We start from the raw sequence: 21,343 nt of genomic DNA on the forward strand, positions 1-21,343 counted from the left end.
AGAAGCTGGAGCATATCAGGACTTTGGAATTATGAATTACAGACTTACTATATGTGATGATATCGGTGTCTCCTGAAGAAGTAGAAGACAGAGATGCATAGAAACATGACTCATGTATGTCTCTGGAATACTGTAATATCGACATCTAGTGAGAGTCTAGAAAGAAACATGGAGAAATAAAAGAGAGGCAGGAAACAGGCAAATACTTAGTGGTTCTCTTATTTAAGATAAATTTTGACATCACGTAAACAAGATAAATCAAAACATTTTCTAGATCAAGTGGGCATTAAAAAAGATATAGAGGAAAGTTGGAGACAATTACTTAGAGAATATTAACAGAAGTACTTTTGTTCCAGATACCTTCACAGATGCCATGGTTCCCTGTCTTTATTCTTTGTGTGTTGGCATAGGCCAGAATACCAATATTGTTCTTGAAAACCTTTGAGAAAGTTTTTCTTTTTTTCTTTTCTTTTCTTTTTCTCTCTCTCTTTTTTTTTTTTAAGCAAAGAACAGAAACAAAAACCAAGGAGACAGTATCCTGTGATGTAGGCTGTTATCTCAAGGTGAGTTTATTTGTAGCACTAACTTGTGACGAATTGTTTAAAGAACTGAAACTTCTTTTCAGGTATAATTTGTCAGATTTTGTTCATTTCAGTGTAAACTTCAGTTATTTATTACACACTGAGGAAAATCAACTAAAATCAGGAAAACCAAGGTCCAATTGAACTTGAATTTTGTTTTACATAGAGAAGTAACCAGTATTTCTGATCAGACAATTAAAGCTGTTTCAGTTCCTTTTAAATAAAAGGAAAGGCTAAATTTTTTACATACCACAAAGCAAAGTGAAACAAAAACCCTTTGGTCATGGTGCATTTTTTATTCAACTGATCGCTGAATTATTTTGATTATATAATCTTACACGCTTATGAAAGTATAAGAAGTATGAATTCTGGGGTGAAGAAATAATTGTAGGAAGCGGTTAATGAGGCAGAACTCACAAATCTGTATTTATAGTTTCATGGGCAAATAAATCACAAGCAGAGGATACAGATGTAAAGAAAAATTACTGGCCAGGCGCAGTGGCTCATGCCTGTAATCCCAGCACTTTGGGAGGCCAAGGTGGGTGGATCATGAGGTCAGGAGATCGAGACCATCCTGGCTAACATGGTGAAACCCCGTCTCTACTAAAAGACACAAAAAATTAGCTGGGCTTGGTGGTGGTCACCTGTAGTCCCAGCTACTCGGGAGGCTGAGGTGGGATAGTGGTGTGAACCTGGGAGGCGGAGCTTGCGGTGAGCCGAGATTGCGCCACTGCACTCCAGCCTGGGCGACAGAGTGAGACTAGGTCTCAAAAAAAAAAAATTTATTACATTCAAGAAATGCAAGGTTGAACTAACTTTTTATTAAAATGGAATTGTATCACCGCTCAGAGGGATGTGGGGAGTAAAGTAAGTGGGATGTGCTTAGAACAGCAAGCTAGGCCGCAGTGCACACTCGTCAGTGTCTGCTGCTTGTCTTACGAGGGTTCTAGTACAGAAGATTAAATCATGTTTTAATCATGCTTAATAAACGGTACTGTAATTTTATTATGGTTAATGTCCACTTCTAATTCAATGAAGAGTGGCTTTTTAAAGCAAAGGAGAAATCAACATGTTTTTCTTGGCACTCTTATATTGTGTGTGTGTAAAAAACGCTGGGATGGGTTATCCATTTGACAGCCCCTGTGACCAGAGATGCAGGAGCAAATGCATCACTCTTTTATTTATTTTATATGTTATTTTCATAAATCTGAAGGTTTGATCAACTTACTGTGTTTAGTATATTCTTCTGCTGCATGTGTGTACTTTTAAGTTTTGTAGAATTAAATTGAAAATTTTGACCAGTAGATGCTTATAACACTGTCAAAATTACATACTTAGCACTTCATTGATTTGAAGGCTAGTTTTCATTCAACATTCCTGCAGTTTGTGTGTGACCTGATTTTAAAGAGCAGTTCCATGAGTTAGTGCCCTCTGGTGGCACAGAGAGGACGTCAGGCAGAGAGGGACTCTGACCCAGGAGCCTTCCGGAGGCTCTGCTGAAAAGGAGCCAGTTTATGACTGGCCCTGTAATTTCGTATTTTTTCATGTATTCAGTGCTTGTCAGTTTCCTACTCCATTAAGCCATGGCCCTGGCATTGACTCAGTAACAGCTTTATAGTGAGTCTTCAGCAGCTTAGGTTGTGAGGGAATTTCCAGGTGGCCTTGCTGTAAGAAGGGATTACCAATGTTGAGATTTCCCATGAGGAACCAGGACATCCATTTTTGGATGCATCTCTCAACTCCCTTTTGAAGAGCAGACCATGTCACTTCCTGAGTTAAGGAAGGAAGGCTCCTTGATGGCCTTTGAGTGACTCACTGGCACAACTTTGGGTGAGCCTGTCCAGTGGGTTAGGGCAGCCCACCTTGCCCACTTAGGCCCTTGGACAGTTTTTTTTTTTTTTTTTGTTTTTTTTTTTTTTTTGAGGTGAAGTCTCACTCTAGTGCCCAGGCTGGAGGGAGTGCAGTGGTATGATTCCAGCTTACTGCAGCCTTGACCTCCTGAGCTCAAGTGCTCCTCCTGCCTTAGCCTCCTGAGTAGCTCGGACCTGGGGGCCACCATGCCTGGCTGATTTCCTCATTTTTCTGTGGAGTCGAGGTCTTGCTATTTTGCCCAGTCTGGTCTTGGAACTCCTGGCCTTAAGCAGTTTTCTTGCTCTCCTCCCAAAATGCTAAGATTATAGGTGATGAGCCACCCCGCCCAGCCTGCTTGGCCAGATTCTTTACTCTGTAGGCAGACCAAAAACTGAATCCTGTCATCACTCTGAAAAGTTGTGGGACCTCAAGAAAGTCACTCTTTCATGAGTTTCTTTAGCTGTGAAATAGTCATAGTTTGTCTTTTGAACCTGTGTCAAGAGAGAGTTGTGAGGATGACGTGAGATGATGTGTCTGAGAGTCCTGACAGATTGACCTATGTAGACTGCTACTAAAGACTTTTCCCTTTCCTTGCTCAAAGGCAGGCTTCCCCACCTTTATTAAAAGGTCATTAAAAAATAACTTTATTTGCCAATAATTCCGTATTTATAACGAAGTTGCTAGGATAGTTTGGAGAACCCATAGATCCCTTACCTAGTTTCTTCAATTCCCACTTTTATACTGTTAAGTTTTCCTGATGAGTTTTCCTATATATATAATCTCTGTGAACTTGGATCAAATTTGGCTTAAATGCCTATTTATCACTTTGCTAAGACAGAAACGTTTGTGCTGAGTTCCTGAATTCCATTGTAGATATGTTGGCATTTGCTTCCAAATGGCTCTGGAAGCCTTGCTGGTTTTACCTTCTGGTTTTACCTTGCTCTGTGTCTGTGGTCATTTGACGTTAGAATAGCCTTCTGTGATTTTCCAGGATCTTAACGCCCGAGTATTTTCCCTGCTTGTACAGCTAATGAGCTATGCAGCCTAAGGAAACATGGAGTGTTCCGTTTTCATCAGTATTTCAACTAGGTTTTTTTGCCATCTCATAGCTACTTCTCAAGCAATTACAATTTAAGTCAAGGTAGAAGCACATGCATCTTCAAAAAACAACAAAAGGTTTTTTATCTTCAGAAATAAGAAAAGAAGCTTATTGGACTTACCCAATAGAAAGTCAACCAGCCAATTTTAATACATAGATAATCTATGATTAGCATTAGTATATGAAAAAAATAGTAGCAGCTCAGATTTTATGTACTACTGCAGTTTAAGAAAGTAATGCCACAGACAATGTCTCATTTGGTTTCTTAGCAACCCTGAAAGACCAGCAAGGAGAGCTTTGTCCCTCCCTTTTTATGAACCCGAATGTTGTAAGGGAGGCCAAGGAGTGGCCTGGCTGAGACCGCACAGCCAGAGTTAGAGCCCAGGTCCATGCGAGTCATTGTACAGACACATCCTGAGCACCGGCCCACGCACTTCAGCCATCAGGAGTCTTTGAAACTGCTGTGGTCCCCCTTTTAAAATGGCTAAACTCTACCTCAGCAACCTTATTTATGCATTCATATGCATAGTAATTCTTTAATGTCTAGTAGACAATTTTCACATTTTGTTTCAGCCCAAATCTTTACTGAATTTTGTGAAATCAGCATTGTTGGGCTTGAATTAACCAAACCTCGCCGTACTGTGCCTTCAGAAATCCCAGGTTGGGCGGGTTGTGAGTTCATCTCATCCTCTTCCTGATGTTGACACTACCAGGCACCATCAGCAGACTCTGGGATAACTGCGGTCCCCTCTGAGAGGCTACATCTTGTTTGCGATCTGTGGGTTACATATTGTGCTAGAGATAAACCTTGACAGTAGAGACATGTGTGACATATTTTTTACAAGAGCCACTGAGATATTTGAATGAGAAGATGATGTAGTTTGAAAAAGTGATAAATGGGCCAGGTTCTTGAGAAACTAGCAGAACATCTTATTGAAACCTTGGGATCCAATCTGAAAACAGAAATGAGTCTCCCAAGCAAATTTTTTTTACTTTATTTTGCGAATGTGGTGTGGGTAGATGCTTTTATATAAGTTCTGTACCCGTTTCTGTGGTATAAAAATCAAATTTTGTCCTCTTGTGCCTCGGTTCATTGGTTTCATTTTCTACTAGGTCTCCATTTCTAACAGCATCTCAGGTAACTTTTCTGAAAAATATGGGTTCAGAGGAGCCCATGTGCTGGTGGCTGTAGTGGCAGCTAGTTCCAGACTATGAGATCTCAGTGACCACTTTGGTGGGTGTTTTGTTCTAAATCAGTATCAGAGGTGAATCTGTACTACAAAATAAAATGTATGAGTAGATATGTTTTCATGTTTTGAAGTCCTAACAGCCTCATTAAATGAACTGTTTAAAAAAAAAAAAAGCTGTGGCAAAATGGCCAGGCATGGTGGCTCATGCCTGTAATCCCAGCACTTTTGGGAGGCCAAGGCGGGCGGATCACGAGGTCAGGAGTTCAAGAGCAGCCTGGCCAACATGGTGAAACCCTCGTCTCTACTAAAACTACAAAAAATTAGCCGGGCATGATGGCGTGCCTGTAATCGCAGCTACTCAGGAGGCTGAGGCAGGAGGTGGAGGTTGCAGTGAGCTGAGATTGTGCCATTGCACTCCAGCCTGGGCGACAGAGTAAGACTCCATCTCGAGGAAAAAAAAAAAAAGAAAAAGCTGTTTGTCTGTTCTAGCCTGGCACCTGTGAGTTCTGGAGCAGCACCCAAAGCCAATTCCTGCTGGCTTTCCTAGGAGCCTCTTTGGCGTGGGTGGGCGAGCTGCTCCCTTACAGCAGTTTCAGATGTCACTTGAGAAAAATATTTGTTGTTGTTTGCTTGCCCTCTTCAGTTGTGATGCTTTTAGGAAGTTAGGAAACAGATGAGACAGTCTGGCTGGAATAAGAGGGTGGGTAACCACTCATCTGAGATCATCCCTGTTGATAGGTTTGCCGAATTCTAAATGGAGATTTTAGCTTCACATGCACACTGAGGGAGTTGCGCATTTTCATAGGCTTATGTTCCATCAGGGGTTCTGCGTGATCTTGGGAGAGAGAGACTAGGTGTGGTTCTTGGCTCTGTTGGCTGGTGGGCTTAGCTGTAGATCACTTAAGAGACCCATAATCCTTGCTTTTTGTACTGTTCTGTATTCCGTTTGTCAGGCTGAGAGGGAGGGGGTTTGTGTTCATTTGTAGCTTACTGACTCTGACTGGAAAATATAGTAAGATTTTGGTTGTATAATTTACATAAATGACTAAAAATATCAAGCCCACTCCTCACACAGATGACCCAGGCATCCAAATGTTTACTCAAAATTAGTATCTTTCAGCTGTGGATGGGCACTTCTTTCCTTTCCCTTTTCCTCTCTCTTTTCTTTACCTACCAGATAGATTCACACTGAAAGATAAAACAGGCTCTGGGATTTAAATGCTGAAAATGAAGATCGATGCTTTCAGGTGCCTGGTGGCAAGCACAATTAAGTGAATGGAGAACTGAGGCAATTGTTTATTTGAAGGTTGGTGTGACATATGAATGAACTTATTTCTTCAGTACCCACCCATCTACCCTGAACTGAAATAGGCATTTGGAGTAGGTTTTGCATTTTAAGTTCAATTTTAAGAACCAGCCATTCACTGTGAAAGCGAAGTTGCTGGGAAGTTTGTTTTAAGGATGATGCCACCCTCTATTTCTGTGAACCCAGTAAAAATAGCATGGAATAAAATTTAATTATGCTATACTGAATATTTCATGTGGAATTAAGGGGCAAAAGCTGCCTTTAAAAAGCATTAGGTTTGGAAAGAATAAAGGCTTTGTAGGTTCTTTGGAAGATACTATAATTAAAAGATTTGCTCAAATGTATTTTTCCCTTTTTGAAGAATTTAAAGAAATCCATCCCTCCCTTCCTAAATTGATTACCTCTCAAGCGTCAGCCCTTCTTGGCAGTAAATACGGTGAAGCTGCCACTGTGCTGATTTGACGGCTTCTTTCTGTTAAATGTAAAATAGTTTTTTAATCTTCTGATTTAGATGTTTAATAGAAAGTAAATGTTTGACTTGCTTTGGTTTCTGCTGAACCTGTATTTAAAGCCACACAAACAGTTTGAATAAAGTGAAAACATCACTGGACTAGCTATTTTAAACATTTCAGGATATAAGAATGCTAAATGGGGGTTCCTTTTAAAAATAGAAATGGCGGTTTGCATTTACATAATTACTGCTAACTAGCACAACATTTTAAATGGTGACAAACTCAGGGTAGAAAAAGTATCTGTTTAAAAAGCCTGGTAAAAGGAAGCAGAATATGTTCTGTGAGCAGCTGCTTCAGACGGAGGGTCTTTGCGAAGCCAGGAGACCAAGACTTTTCAATAGGGAGGGCGAGGTCAAGGGAGGAGGCAAGACGTAGCTCAGGTGAACTTCTTACAGGCCCTGAGCCAGTGCGTGGGCCTGAACTCACCCACCTCTCATTTTGAAGCATGACTGTAAGTATTAACACTTAAAGCTGCCTTGGTGTTTGGACAGGGCGCAGTGTTCTCTGTCCACTGTTAAAAGGTGTCAGGTGAGGGTTGAAGTTCAAAGTTGGTGAAAGAGCATGGAAGAATATTTAGGAACATGAGGGCTAAGGTTGACTTACCCAAACTCATCAGTAGTTCAAGCCAGAATCTCAGGAGTGTCCTTGATTCTGCCCGTTTTTCCCCATCCCAAACATCCGTCTCCTTCCAAGGTACATCCATCTTTGCACATCTCTGCTGGTACCACCCTAGTCCAAGCCACTTTCTTTTCTTTGCCTGGAGATCTGTCACATTTTCCTGTGTGGACTTCCTGTCTCCAGTTTGCTCCCCTTGCAATAGATTCCCCATGCACTAGCCAGAGCAATCTATGAAGAATGTAAATAGGATTCGGTCACTAGCTTAAACCCTACAGTGACTTTCTTTCCATTTGGAGTCCGGTCAGCATGAATAATCTGGCCCCTGCCTCTCCATTTCCTACCAGGTGCCCCTTCCCTCTAAGTACATTGACCCTTCCCATACCAGGAATCCATCAAACATGATTCTTTTTTGCATTCGCTGTTTTTTCTACCTAAAATGATTTCCCCTCCTCCGCATCTTTGTGTGCTGGCTCCTTTGTGTCATTCAGGGCTCACCTCAAATGTTATCTCCTCGGAGAGACCCTCCCCTGATAGGCTGACGACGGGCAATAGTCGCCTGTCGCTCTGTCATGTGGCAGTGTGGTGTTTTCATAGCATTTATTACTGTCTGAAATTGTCTCTTCTTTTTCTTTTTGTCCTCAGCTCTTCCCCATCCTACTAGCTCTTTTAGGGCAGAGGCCCTGTCTATCTCCTTCTTAGCCGTGTTCTGAGCGGTTAGACGGACCTGCAAGTACCCAGGTATTCATTGATTAAATCAGTGTGGAAGTGGAACCCTGCAGATCACTAATGCTCAAGGAGAGCTCTCACTTGGTGGACCTGGCTGCCTAGAAGCTGCTCCTAAAATTCTTGCCCACATTTTTTTTGAACCGTTTGGGAAAAAACTGCTCTAAACTTTGCCTTTTAGGGTTGAAAGTTGAAATTTGGGGATTGACAGAATGCTTGTACTTAAACAGAATCAGCCTGTGTCCCTAGAAGGACATGAAATTCCCCTAGCTCCCCACAAATGAGATGAAAAGGTAATTTCCCAGCATTCTTGGTCCATAGTAGGAGTTCACCAGTGGTGATCTGCCTCTGTGTCCTTCCTGGGGCAGTGGGATAGCACTGCTTGCCTTTGCTGAAGACTGAATTTGAATTCCCTTAGACCCAGCCTTCGGAGCCAGATAGCATTTTCTGTGATTTCTCCTGTGGCGTGTCTGGCCGGGATGCTTTCTGTGTTGAATGTTCATTCTGGGGTTAGGTAGCAAATCTGTTAAGATAGAGATATTTGCAGAAACCGAAACTTTGGTCAGCCACTTTTCGTTTCATTGGTTTTCCACCTGACAACATCCACGGGTTCAGGAGGAAAACATGGTAAAGGCTACTGATACCTAGGCAGTTGTGATTCTTTCCTTCCCTAAAGAAACTGACACAGAGGGTTCCATTAACTACTTCCAAGGAACCCTTTGCATCAGCTTCCTTAGGGAAGAAAAGAATCACATTTCCAACTCACTGAGTCTCAAAATGTATTATGCCACTCCAAGCTGTGTGTTGAAGTATTTACTTTGGTCTTGAATATACTCGTTGGGGACTGGATTGTAGAACTCAGGAGACTCATCTGCTTGGCAAAAGCTCCCCTGTGCAACTTTTCATTCTTGTTGCTGTCTTTATCAGGGCATTTTTACAGTGATTGGGGTGTGCAAGGAGAAACAGTAACTTCCCAGTTAATTTATAGTGAAATGGACCTTTTTAGAACTGAGACCTAGAGATAAAGCCATGGAGCTGGAGGATTTCAGTTGCTTTTGAGTGAGCATCAGTTCGTTAGACTCAGTTTAAGAGAACCTCTCCCTTCTCATGTTTGACCAGAGCCGGAGATGCCTCAACTCTGCCTGGTTCCCCACTTGCCCGAGTAGAGAACAGGTTCAGGTAGGAGGGAACAAACAGGATGAGCACAGGCAGAGTCAGGAAAGGGCCTGGGCTGTTCAGGATCAAGATGTGTGAAATGAAGGTGAGAAGATGGGGGTGGAAAATGGGTTTTGACCACCATATGGATGGTCTTGTGTGCAAGAAGCATGTAAGCACAGCAGATTGTGTTCCCATGGTGACGAGCTGCTGAGCCATTGTGTGTTTAGGGTCAGCGTGGGGTGGGGAGTAGTGTTGGAAGTCCATGTCAGTCATTGGTTTCCTAGTTAGCGCAAACTCAGTAAGGCTGTGTTTACTGGAAGCCGTTTTTCTCATAAGATTATAAGAAACCATCTACTATATATACACCCCCAGATTGTGTATCACTTTTCTGATTTGACTTTTTGGCTGATTGCTTTTGAAGTTAATGTGGTTTAGTCAACTGAATGTTCTAAACATCTTCCTTTACCTACCTAATCAGTACTCCTGGTGAGTTTTTGAAAGGCAGTGCCTTTCCCACAGAGATTCATTAGAAGTTAGTGTGTGCAGTACACTTGACCTTATGTTTGACACACATTCAGTATATGGTGGTGATTATTTAATTGTTTGAAAATGAAACAGGGCCCTCTGATGGAACCTGAAAAAGTGAGATTGGCACTTCTAGATGGATATATGGGTTGTGTTTAACTGCTTTGAATGTTAGTAAGGGAAAAGTATCCACTTACTATTGTTCATTTCTTTTTTCCCAGCCTTCAGAGCCAGAATGATTTTCTGCCCACAAACATCTTGGTTTTCTTTTTCTAGCCTGTCTTTTCATGGCTAAGATATTTGCAGAAATTTCTGGCTAACCACCAGTCCATAAGTTTTTCTCTTCTTTGCAGATACTGTGTTTAGTGGTATCTGAAAAACCCTACGAATGCAAAGTTGTTTACCCTATGAAAGTTGAGATTCCAGTTCATTTGCTAACCTGCAATTTCTTATTTCTTGTCTTGGTACTTCGGTTGGCTCATTAAATGTTTCTTAAAATTGGTTGAGGAGCTTAAATATTTGTTAAAATTGTAGTGTGTCCTGATTTAGAGAAAACTAATTATTATGTACATCTTACTAGATCCATCTGTTGCCCATTCCTCAGATACAGTGATAGAAGGAGATAGAAATTCTGGGCCGGGTACGGTGGCTCATGCCTGTAATCCCAGTACTTTGGGAGGCCGAGGCAGGCGGATCATGAGGTCAGGAGATTGAGATCATCCTGGCTAACACGATGAAACCCCATCTCTACTAAAAATAGGAAAAATTAGCCGGGCATGGTGGCGGGCGCTTGTAGTCCCAGCTACTCGGGAGACTGAGGCGGGAGAATGGCGTGAACCCAGGAGGCGGAGCTTGCAGTGAGTTGAGATCGCGCCACTACACTTCAGTCTGGGTGACAGAGCAAGACTCCGTCTCCGAAAAAAAAAAAAAAGAAAAAGGAGATAGAAATTCTGTCTTCCAGGCAGATAAGTTAAAGTTCACAGAGTGTGAGAGAATGGGCTCACCACAAAACAGTTATCCTGGGTGGAGCTGGTGCCTTGTGATGGTGCAGATGCTTTCCAGGGGCATGCTCGGGAGAGATACTGGAAAGAGATTTTCCTAAGTCTCATCTCAAATGAACTTTGCTTTGCTTCAACTGGCCTAACTCAGCAGGCCCAGCTAGCCTGATTCCTAGAAGGACCTCCAGCCTCTCATTGCCTAGCCAACCTCCAAACAGGTGGCTGGCCAACATTGGGCCCCCTGGTTTGTTTTATTTTGTTTGATTTTTTTTTCTTTAAATGGAATAGATGATCTAGACCTAGCACCAAGGTGCCCCTGTCTTCCATCACCTTCGTGTGCCTGAGTACCCACAAGCTCGCCTGTGGATCTGTAGGAAAACCAGGTAAGTCTCTAGGATCTGTGAGGTCATCTGTACCATGGATGCTTCTTCAGGGTGGGGAGGGTTTGCCGCCATTGGCCTGCACCATCATGGAAGCGTGCCCAGTCTGCTTCTCCATCTTTGATGCACTGTGGATGATAAATAATCATCACTGCTGTGTGATGGCTGAGAGGGATTCCAGCCAGTGTGTGCTAGGTTATAGTGTTTTCCTGATGGATGGAGCCTATTCTGGGAAGCAGCTTATTGTCTCACGTGAACAGGCTTTCTAAAATAAATGACTGCTTTCTTAATATTTTGAATCATTTTCTTCAGCACATGTTTTGTTGCCGTGGTTTGAAAGCTTGCCAAATATATGCCTTTGCACAACTCCCTGTAGGACTGGATATACAATCAGACCAAACAGTGTGATTTAAGGTTGAGCATAATTGGGAATTCAGCAATCACTTGCCTTGCATTTGATGGAATGGCAGTGGAGTGCTTGAGAGTTACTTCTCTGTTAAAAAATTGTATGTGTATAACACACACACACACACACACACACACACACACAGTTTCACTACCTCGTAATAAAGTTGTATCTGAAACTACTGGGTAAAAATAACACTAGCATGATAAATAATTGCTTGATTTTTGTGATGGAGGCATGAATTAACTTCAACAAATCATAGCAGTTGATACTATAGATATGACTGAGGACTTAAGTTATATAAGGTTGCGGAATGGGAAAATATCACGTGGTGGCAGCAATACATTTTAAATACAAGCCCTTGTAAAGTCCTTCATCAGTTGATCTGTTTCCTTGTTTCTGTGTACTTTAGTAATTGAGCCATAAACTTGGTGAACTTGCCGTTGCCTTTCTGTTATACAAGCGTCTTTGGATTTTACATTGCCAACACTGTGTATGTTTGTTGCTGTTGGATTGTCAGTTACCTATAATTGAGACCTTTTCGTGTGTCTCTTTGCTGGTGGGAAAAATGCTGTCAACAGCCCCACTCCCTGGAGCTCTTTGAAAAGTCACCTGTGAAACCCAGAGTTTGTTTACCAGGCTGAAAGAGATCACTTTACCAGAAGCTTACAGTAAATATCCAGATGATAGAGCCTGGAGATACACTAAACATCTGCTGCTTCATTGCTTGGTACATTGGTAGTCGTCAGGCCTGCCACCAGCACTGCCGACTGCACAGGACACAGAGGTGGTGTATGGAAGGGATAACTTTGAAACTGTGTGTAAGTTATCATAGCCACCAGAGTTTCTTGACGGTGGCTTCCCATTCCCGTGCAATGAAACAGCCTCCTGTCATCCCTTGTAAGATGGTGTTAATCTGACAAGAAAGGAAGTAAAAACTCTGAGGTCAAAATTCTCAAGTTTTTTTTTCTGGAATTTTGGACACTTTTTAATAATTGAAAAGCACCTGTCCTTTGGGGTTTTTAGACGGTCAAATTAATCTAACTTCAGAATTTAACCTTTATTTGCAAACAACATGATTATGAAAAACCCCATGGAATCTATAAAAAAAAGAAAAAACCCAAGCACCTATGAGAATAAAAGAATTCAGCAAGACAACAAGATACAAGATCAATTGTATTTCTATATATTGGCAACAATTGGAAGAAGAAACTTAAATATGACTACCGTTGACAGTAGCTTCAAAAACTTCAAATACCTTAGAATAAGAAAATGTGTAAGACCTCTATGCTGAAAACTACAAAATGTCTCAGAGAGAAATTAGAGAAGACCTGTATAAATGGAGGGCTATACCATGTATTGAAAGACTAAATATTAAGATACCTGTTTTCCCCAAATTGATTTATGAATTCTGTGCCATCCTACTCAACATCTAGATAAACTAATTGCAGGGTTTTTATGGAAATGCAAGAGATCTAGAAAGACCAAAGCAATTTTGAAAAAGAGCAAAGCTGGAAGATAGCCTGATTTCAAGACTGTAATGCTACAGTGATCAAGACAGCATGGTATTGCAAAAAGATGGACATATAAATCAATGGAACCAAATAGAGAATCCAGAAACAGATCCACATATAGATGCTCAATTGATTTTTGACAAAGGTACAAAGGGAATTCAATGGAGAAAGGATAGTCTTTTCAACAGATTGTAATGGAACAACTGCACATTCATATGCCAATAAAATGAACCTCAACCCATACCCCATACTGTATACAAAAATTAACTCAAAGTGGATCATAGACCTAAGTTTAAATCTATAAGCCTTCTGGAAGAAAACATGGGAGAAAGTTTTCATGACCTTGGGTTAGCAGTGATTTATTAGATATGACACCAATTGCACAATCCATAAGAGAAAAAACATTTGTCAGACTTCCTAGAATTAAAGAATCCTGTTCTTCAAAAGGTACTGTTTAGATAATGAAAAAACAAGCCACAGATTGGGAGGAATCTTTGTAAAACATACATCTAATAAGGGATCCATAATATATGAAGAACTTTAAAACCTCAAGAATATGAAAACAACCCAATTTAAAAATGGGCAAGAGAGTTCTATAGACATCTTAGGATACACAGATGGCAACTAAGCACATGAAGAATGTTCAACAGCATCATTCATCAGTGAAATGAAACAAAAAACCACAATGAGATACTGGTACACACTTCCTAGAGTATCTTCCCAAAATAAAACCAAAAAGACCCTGGTAATACCAAGTGCTGGTGAACATGTAGAGAAACTGAAACTCTTGCCGGGTATGGTGGCTCACACCTGTAATCCCAGCACTTTGGGAGGCCAAGGCAGGCGGATCACTTGAGGTCAGGAGTTCAAGACCAGCCTGGCCAACATGGTGAAATGCCGTCTCTACTAAAAGTACAAAATTTAGCCGGGCATGGTGGCAGACTCCTGTGTTCCAGCTACTTGGGAGGCTGAGGCAGGAGAATAGCTTGAACCCAGGAGGTGGAGTTTGCAGTGAGCAGAGCAGAGATCACGCCACTGAACTTCAGCCCGGATGACAAGGTGAGTTTCCGTCACACACAGACACACACACACACACAAAACGACGACAACAATAAAAACTTCTTGTACTGGCTTGTAGGAATGCAGAATGCCACAGCCACTTTAGACACAAGATTGACATTTTCTTATAAATCTGCACTTAAGAATCTTACACATCTGCATTTACAACATGACCCAGCAATCCCACTTCTAGGTATTTACCTAAGAGAATGAAAAGTTGTGCACCTACAGAAATTTGTATGGGAACGTTTACAGCGGCATTACTCATGAAGTTCAAAAGCTGGAACAACCCACATGTCATTCAGCTGGCCAATGAATAAACAACTTCATTGGAGTACTACTCACCAGTGCAAAGGAACAAAGTGACACAACATGGACCAGTCTCGAATGCATTATAATTAGTGAAAAGAAGCCAGACTCAAAAGGTCACATACTGCCTGATTCTGTTTATGTGACCTTCTGGAAAAGCCAAAATTATATGGGAAGCAAACAGCTTCTGTGGACTGGGTATGGGAGTGGGTCGATTACAGAAGAGCACAAGGGAACTTTTTGAGGAGATGGAAATTTTCTGTTATGATGATTGTGATTGTGGTTATGCAGCTCTGTTTGTCAGAATGTATGGACCTGTGCACTTTGAACAGGTAGTTCACAAAGTAAGTTACACAGATGGCCAATCAGCGTGTAGAAAGGTGTTCAGCGTCTTCACTCATCAGGGAAATACAAATTAAAACCACAGTGAGATGCCATCTATTGTTAGAGTGGCTAAAATAAAAAAGACTATCAACATGGAATGTTGGTGAGATTGTGGAACAACTGCAACTCTCAAACATTGCTGGTTGGTGTATGAAGTAGTCCAACCCCTTGAGAGACTTGCTTGGCAAGTTTTCTTTCCTGAAATTAAACATATATGTACACCATGATCCAACAGTTCCACTCTTAAGTATTTACCTTAGGAAAATGAAAATTATGTTCACAAAAGAACTTATATAAGAATGTTCATATAAAGCCAAAAGTAGAAACAGCCCAAATGTCCATCAACTGAAGAATGAATATTACAGTGGAATACTGCTGAGCAATAAAAAAGAATGAACTACTGTTAACAATCATATGGATGCAGCTGAAGAATAGAAGGACATACCCTATGAATGCATTTAGATAAAATCCAAGAATGGATGAGACCACTCTATGGTGATCGACAGTGTTTTCTTAAGAGTAGGGAGGGAATTAACCAGAAAGAGGCAAGGAAGCTTTTGGGTGATGGAAGTGTACTCAGTCCCATTTTGGGTAGTGATTATGTGTTTATACACTTGTTAAAACTCGTCCAACAGATTAAGATCTATATATTTTATTGTATGTTAATTATACCTTAATTAAAATGTATTTAAAACCCACTTTTACAGCTGTTTTATTGAATCCTATTTAGAGCCATTTATTCTGTTGGGTCATCATTATGTACATTTTGCATAACCCAAGTTTCTATGTGGTGCATTTTGTTGGCATTATCCAGTATTTTACTGAAGCACGAGGAAAGACTCGGCTTGTGATTGGGCTCTTGGACATGACTCAGAACTTCAGAATACCAAAGGAACAGGTGAGTGACCCATGTTTCTGATCCTGGGTCCTATAGGACCTGCCTTTATTTGCCAGTTCACCATCTGTAGAACCTCAGTGTTAAGAAGAAGTTGAAGACTTTCCATATGCCTAATATTAAGGGGCAGTCCCTTCCAGAAATGAATGTAGCTGGAATTCATCATTATGGATTGAGCTGGATGGGTGGGAAGGAAGGAACGGTGTGGACAAAGGATTGGAAGAGAGACCCTTGCTCCAGTTTCCTGTGGACATCGCAGACTTTTTAATCTACACTCTCCATGGGCAGTGTCATCCCTGGGCAAGACTTCTGTCATTACCACTCTGTTGACGATTCTCAAATTATCTACAGTTTATCCCTCTCTCTCGAGTTCAAACGATATATCCAGATATTTATTCTACCTTGCTCACTCTCTATTCAGCAATGTGCTGCCATTCTCATTTTGTGTAAGTTTCTCCTGGCCCTTCCCTGGTACTATTTTCTCTCTCCATTTCCCTTCCCATTCTTTCCTTCACCACAGAAATTGTGCATCTACCCTCTCATTCCATTCAATAGGCACTTCACATTTTAGAATTCACTGAATATTCTTAATTATTAAATCCCATGGCCTCTTTTCAGCCCTCGTCCTTCCTGGCTTCTCTATAGCATTTGTTGATGTTAGCTGTCCTTTTCTTGAAAGAAGACCTGTCTCTCCGTCAGCCCTGGGACACGGTCTTCCTGCCTCACCACCTGGTCCCTGCCCCTTTCCTGGCCACCCTCTGAGATGGCTCTCCTGAGCTTTGTATTCTTGGCTGTCTGTTACTAAGAGCACTCTGGACTGTTTTCTGATTTAAATTTCTGTTTATCTGCCAATGACACCTGACTTAAGCCTTTGTTTCATATTGCACGCTGAACACTCCAACTCGCTGTGTGTCCAAAGCCAAACATTCTTTCTCCAGCAGGTTATTTGTGTGGTTTGGGGTGTGTCCTGAGGCCAGTGGCCTACGCTTGCCATTGTGGGGGCCGCCCTAATGCTGTTTGGCGCTCCCTGGAGTCATGAATGAAGATCCATAAATTCCGCCTGTGAACTTCATGTTTTCTCCCATCTTCTCCATCTCCACTGCCCCAGCTTGGGCCCTCATGAGCCTCTGAACTATTCCTGGGTCTCCTTGCCTTGTTTCTCCTTTCCTTTTTTTTTTGAGATGGAGTTTTGTTCCTGTTGCCCAGGCTGGAGTGCAGTGGCGCAAACTTGGCTCACTGCAGTCTCCACCTCCCGGGTTCAAGCAATTCTCCTGCCTCAGCCTCCCAAGTAGGTAGGATTATAGGCGTGTGCAACCACGCTTGGCAAATTTTTGTATTTTTAGTAGAGGTGGGGTTTCACCATGTTGGCCAGGGCTGGTCTTGGACTCCTGACCTCAGGTGATCCATCTGCCTCGGCCTCCCAAAGTATTGGGATTACAACTGTGAGCCACCATGCCTGGCCTGCTCCTCCTTTACAACCTACCTCTGTCTTGCCCCACCACTGCCACCAGCCCTGCTTCCCTCTCATAATAAAGCTTCAGCTCCTTAGAATGACAAACCCTTTGTCCATGCAGTCCCTTGGCCCTTCTGCACTTGGGTAAAGGCTTCACATTCAAGTTTCAGTTAAACTCTCCTTCCTTTCTGTATTGTCCGTGCCCCTGCCCCCTGCTTTGGGTTTGCATTGTGCTTTGCCTCTTATTAATAGTTGGTGCAAGTATCTGTCCTCATAGTGGAGCTCTTTGGGGATAGTGCCTGCATCTCTTATTGTGTGTTCTGGGGCCAGATGCAGGGCCTCATACACAAAGTGTGCTCGGTACAGGGTTGCCGGAGTGCAGACTTGCTGCCGATGGACCCTAGGAGAAGTGCCGCTTCATCCTCCCTGGAGTGGCTCCTGCTGCTGGTTCTGTGCCTGCAGCTCCCACACACGCCTCTGCTCCTTCAGACACCCTGAAGGCATGTGGAGCTTGTGTTGCCCGTGGGAACGTTGAGGATCTGGCCACAGGAGCCCAGCACCTGCTTAGGATCGTGAGCCCTCCAAGTCGCCCACGATCTTTTCTGACAAGCCAGGAGTGACTGCTGTTTTATGTGGAAGCTTTCCAGTGTGTGATGCTAAGAAGAGGGATTCCCTCTTTCATGTCATGTCAAAATGTTCCTGGCGATTGATACTCCCAGGTCCTCGTCCTCCTGGCAAGACGGGGGAGGAGGGAGAAGAATGGGGAGAAACCCCCTGCCAAGGGGGCTCTCTCGGGAGATAGAGATGCCAAATTTGTATTAAAGGACTGTGTCTTCCCAATGCTGAGCGCAGTACATTTGCTGTGACTAGGCTACTGATGCTAGCTACTTAGAGATGGCAGAAAAGGCTCTGCTTTTCCTTCCTCACTGTGGCCGGGCCGTGGGCAGCGACCCTTCTCCCAGCCTTAAATCAACCAAAGCAGAGGCTGTATCCTAGACTGGCTCTACCCCACTGACACAGAAAATCAGGGTGGCGGCAGGCGCTGCAGGCAGGGGCGGGAGATGCGCCAGGGACTTTGGCCATGGGAGCAGTGGAGTTGGGCACTTTTAATTGATACCTTTAATAATTACTGTTCAAGCAACAGAAGGCAAAGTGGAATTGTTTCAAAGGCAAATTGGAGCAACAGGAGCTTGCAACTTGGCTCAGAAATGTGTGCCTCCCTTCCCCACTCTGGCTGTTGTTCGAATATATTTTCCTTCTAAAGTTTCCCTCCCCCTCATGTTTGAGTGCAGCAGTCTGTTCCCTAAAGGGAGTGAAAGAGGAAGGTGCTAAATGAAATATTCTCATAGAGTTATTATTTGCCTGGGGCCAGTTCAAGTTTCTAAAGTAAATCAAAATATGCATTTTAGCTAAGTTTAAAACCTTTCTGCCTGAGCCATGTGGGCAACTGAGGAGAAGCAGTTGTGACCTGCTGTAGAGGTGGGAGCTGTTGGCTCTCCCGGCCGCCCCCGCCCCAGCCCCGTGACACAGCTTTTGTTCTCTGGCAGGGACTCTCGGGTCTGAAGAGGAAATTGAGATCCCTCTTCGGGGTAGACGGACATCATTTAAGGTCTCAATATTTAAATATCTGTGATTTGTCTGTTCTAATTGCTTTTCACTTTTGTTTGCTTTCTAAAAATCTGGTGTGTGGTTTCCTCTGTGTCCTTGAGTTGGTGGAACAGTAAGAGTTATAGGATGTCCTGGAGGCCGAGCAGCATCATCAACATTCACTGTTTGCTGAGTCGCCAGACATCTGGGCTCTGGGATGGATGGAGGGACATAGTCCCTGACCTCTAGGAACTTTGTTGTAAGGAGACATGGCAAACGAACTTGCAATCTCAGCAGCAGCTCTCCCGGCACCCCCTCCTGCCCTCGCCTCCCTGCCCTGTCCCGTGTTTCTATGCAGAGTGCATGCAGAGGTTTCCAAGTGTGAGTGGGTTGCTGCAGCTTGACTCAAGAACACTTTCCCAGCAGGGTGTGCTCCTGGGGGAGTTTCAGATGAAGGCAACTGAGGAATTCTGGCTTGTCCAGACCACCGCTCTATGACCTTCAGCGAGCCAGGCACCTTTCAGGGCCTCATGGGACTCCTGCTGAATGGTGAGCCACGGTCCCCTGGGTCGATAGTCTCTTCCCAGTAAGACTGAAGGTTCTGAGTCGAGCAGCAGGTACTGGGCCAGCCTGTCCAGGCAGTAAGGACGGCCACCCCTGGGGCTGGAGCCACCCCTGTCCTGAGTGCCCTCAGCCACTCCAGAAGTAGCGTGGGCACGTGCCCCGTCACTGGCAGGCCAGTCAGCCCTCCTGTCCAGCCCTTCTGCTCCTGCCGCACCTGGGAGCCAGTGTGGTCCTGCTCCTGCCCCCCCCGGGAGCCAGTGTGGCCCTGAGACCGGGCGCAGTTCCAGCCCCTCCCACCTCGCTGTCCTTCCTGGCTGCCCATCACAGTGCGCACAAAACCCAGAGGCCTCCCAGCCCTGTTGCCGCAGTGGTGTGCCTTCCAGCTCCCTTGCCAGCCTCGTGGCCTCATGTCTTGTCAATTTTTCCTTGCCTCCTGGAGCGAGGCTGGCAATTTTTTCTCCCTCAGATGTGCCAAGTAAGTTGCTGTCCCTTCTACCTGGACCCCCAGACAGTGCCCACCCCGTGCCCTCAGAACCCCTTCTTTGCTCATCACCCTTTATGAAGAAGACATCCCATCCCTTTCTGCCTGCCTCATTTTCTTCCAGGTGCTTAATGCTATCCGCCATCATCCCATGTCCTGTCCCGTCCAGGGTGCCAAGGCACACGCAGAGGGGCCGTTACTTCCCCTCACTCCCTTCACACCCCGTGTCCAGCAGTGCCCACAGCAAGCAGGCTGACAGGCCGGGATTCTTGCCTTGTTTCTCCACCGTGCCCTCTGCTCTCCGTGTATCTCCTGGCTCTGGAAATGCCGCCCGCTGCTCGCTGCAAATGTGAAGCCAGAATATTCAAGAAGTACATTTAAAGTAAAAGTTGAGCATGCTTTCCCCAAGGAAAGGTTTTCATGTCAGTGAACTGGCAACGCGATCACCTCCTGATGGTCTCCGATCAACTGGAGGCTCTTAGGAAAGCGGCTCTGGTGCCTTCTTCAGGGTTTGGTGCAGTCCGGGTTCATAGCTGTAAATTACAGTCCTCGTTCCTTTCCTTGGGGTAGAGAGTTAGGGAAATGGACGTGAAAATTTTTAAAATATGCTTGGTTCAACTTTGATAAAATACTCTTCATGAGACTCTGGGGGTATGGTATTGTGAGCTCAACCGCAGCGCTAGGTAGGAGTCTTCGTGGAAACGCTCCTGGCTTCGCCTGCCCTGCAGCTGCTCAGTTGGACAGTCTGTGCCAGGGCTTCTGAATGTGCAGTCCTCCACCAGGAGTTGTTATTGACAAGTAAGTGTGTGATATTAATTTAGCCAGATTCTGGCATCTTCAGAATCACACATGAGTATTGAGAAGTCATGGCTGAAACTGCTCGATCAATTTAAATTTAATTAAAAAGCATCGAATCAAAGAATAACATGACAAAGTACAATAATAACCACAAGCATCTGCGTCACTTTGTATCATAATCCTTTAAAAAATTTTTTCCAATGGAGACAGGTAGGATTAAGCAGGCTGACTTGCTACATTCTCTTCTACTCCTCAAGAAAACGAGGATTTCCTGGCCTCTAAAAGAAAACTGAATTTATTTGTCTGCTTTGATCATCTGAAGTATTATATGTGGACTGGAGAATCCTTGGGACTTTTAATAATTTAGATGAAAGGACACACAAAGTCACCTAATACTACTTAATAATACCTAATGCCTAATATTTGGATACAGTATTTCTGAATTACTTCAGAATACTTGTGAATTTCTAAGCAAAAGTACAATTATTTCATTTTCAGGAACTCCCTCAAATGACAAGTGCTTCTGGCTTCACGAGAGAGGTTGGAAGCAGGCACAATCTGGAAATTCATAGCTAGAAAAGGCCCATCTCCAGCAGAGGAACAGTTCTCGGGTTGGGGTGGGGGGCCTGTACCCTGCAGTGGGCTCTACAGCAGACCCTTGGGCTGGCAGACACAGCGAGCGGTGGAGCTGTGCCTCGCAGAGGTTTGGCTGTGTGGGATGCAGCATAGCTCATGGGGTGTGGAGGGCTCTGGTCTCCTGTGGGGCCTCTGCCTGTGAGTTTGCAATGTAGGACTAACTGGAGCAGGTGGAGTGGCCCACAGGAGGTGGCCTAGGTACGTTCAGCTCTGCCCTGGACTGGTTCCGTGACCTTGAGGATGAGCCAGATACAATTAATCTGTGTGCACAAAAAGACTTGGGGAAAAGACTTCTGAATGAACTTCTGGGTCTCCC

General features: G+C 43.7%; 1 protein-coding gene across 1 annotated transcript in view; it reads left to right on the forward strand.

Annotated features, from left to right (window-relative positions):
- Nucleotides 1-21,343, forward strand: part of CAMTA1 (calmodulin binding transcription activator 1) — a 1,080,371-nt gene that overhangs the window by 116,630 nt on the left and 942,398 nt on the right. The window lies entirely within an intron of this gene.

This window comes from Mandrillus leucophaeus, unplaced genomic scaffold (genome assembly GCF_000951045.1).
Source record: "Mandrillus leucophaeus isolate KB7577 unplaced genomic scaffold, Mleu.le_1.0 Scaffold105, whole genome shotgun sequence".
NCBI classification, from domain to species: domain Eukaryota; kingdom Metazoa; phylum Chordata; class Mammalia; order Primates; family Cercopithecidae; genus Mandrillus; species Mandrillus leucophaeus.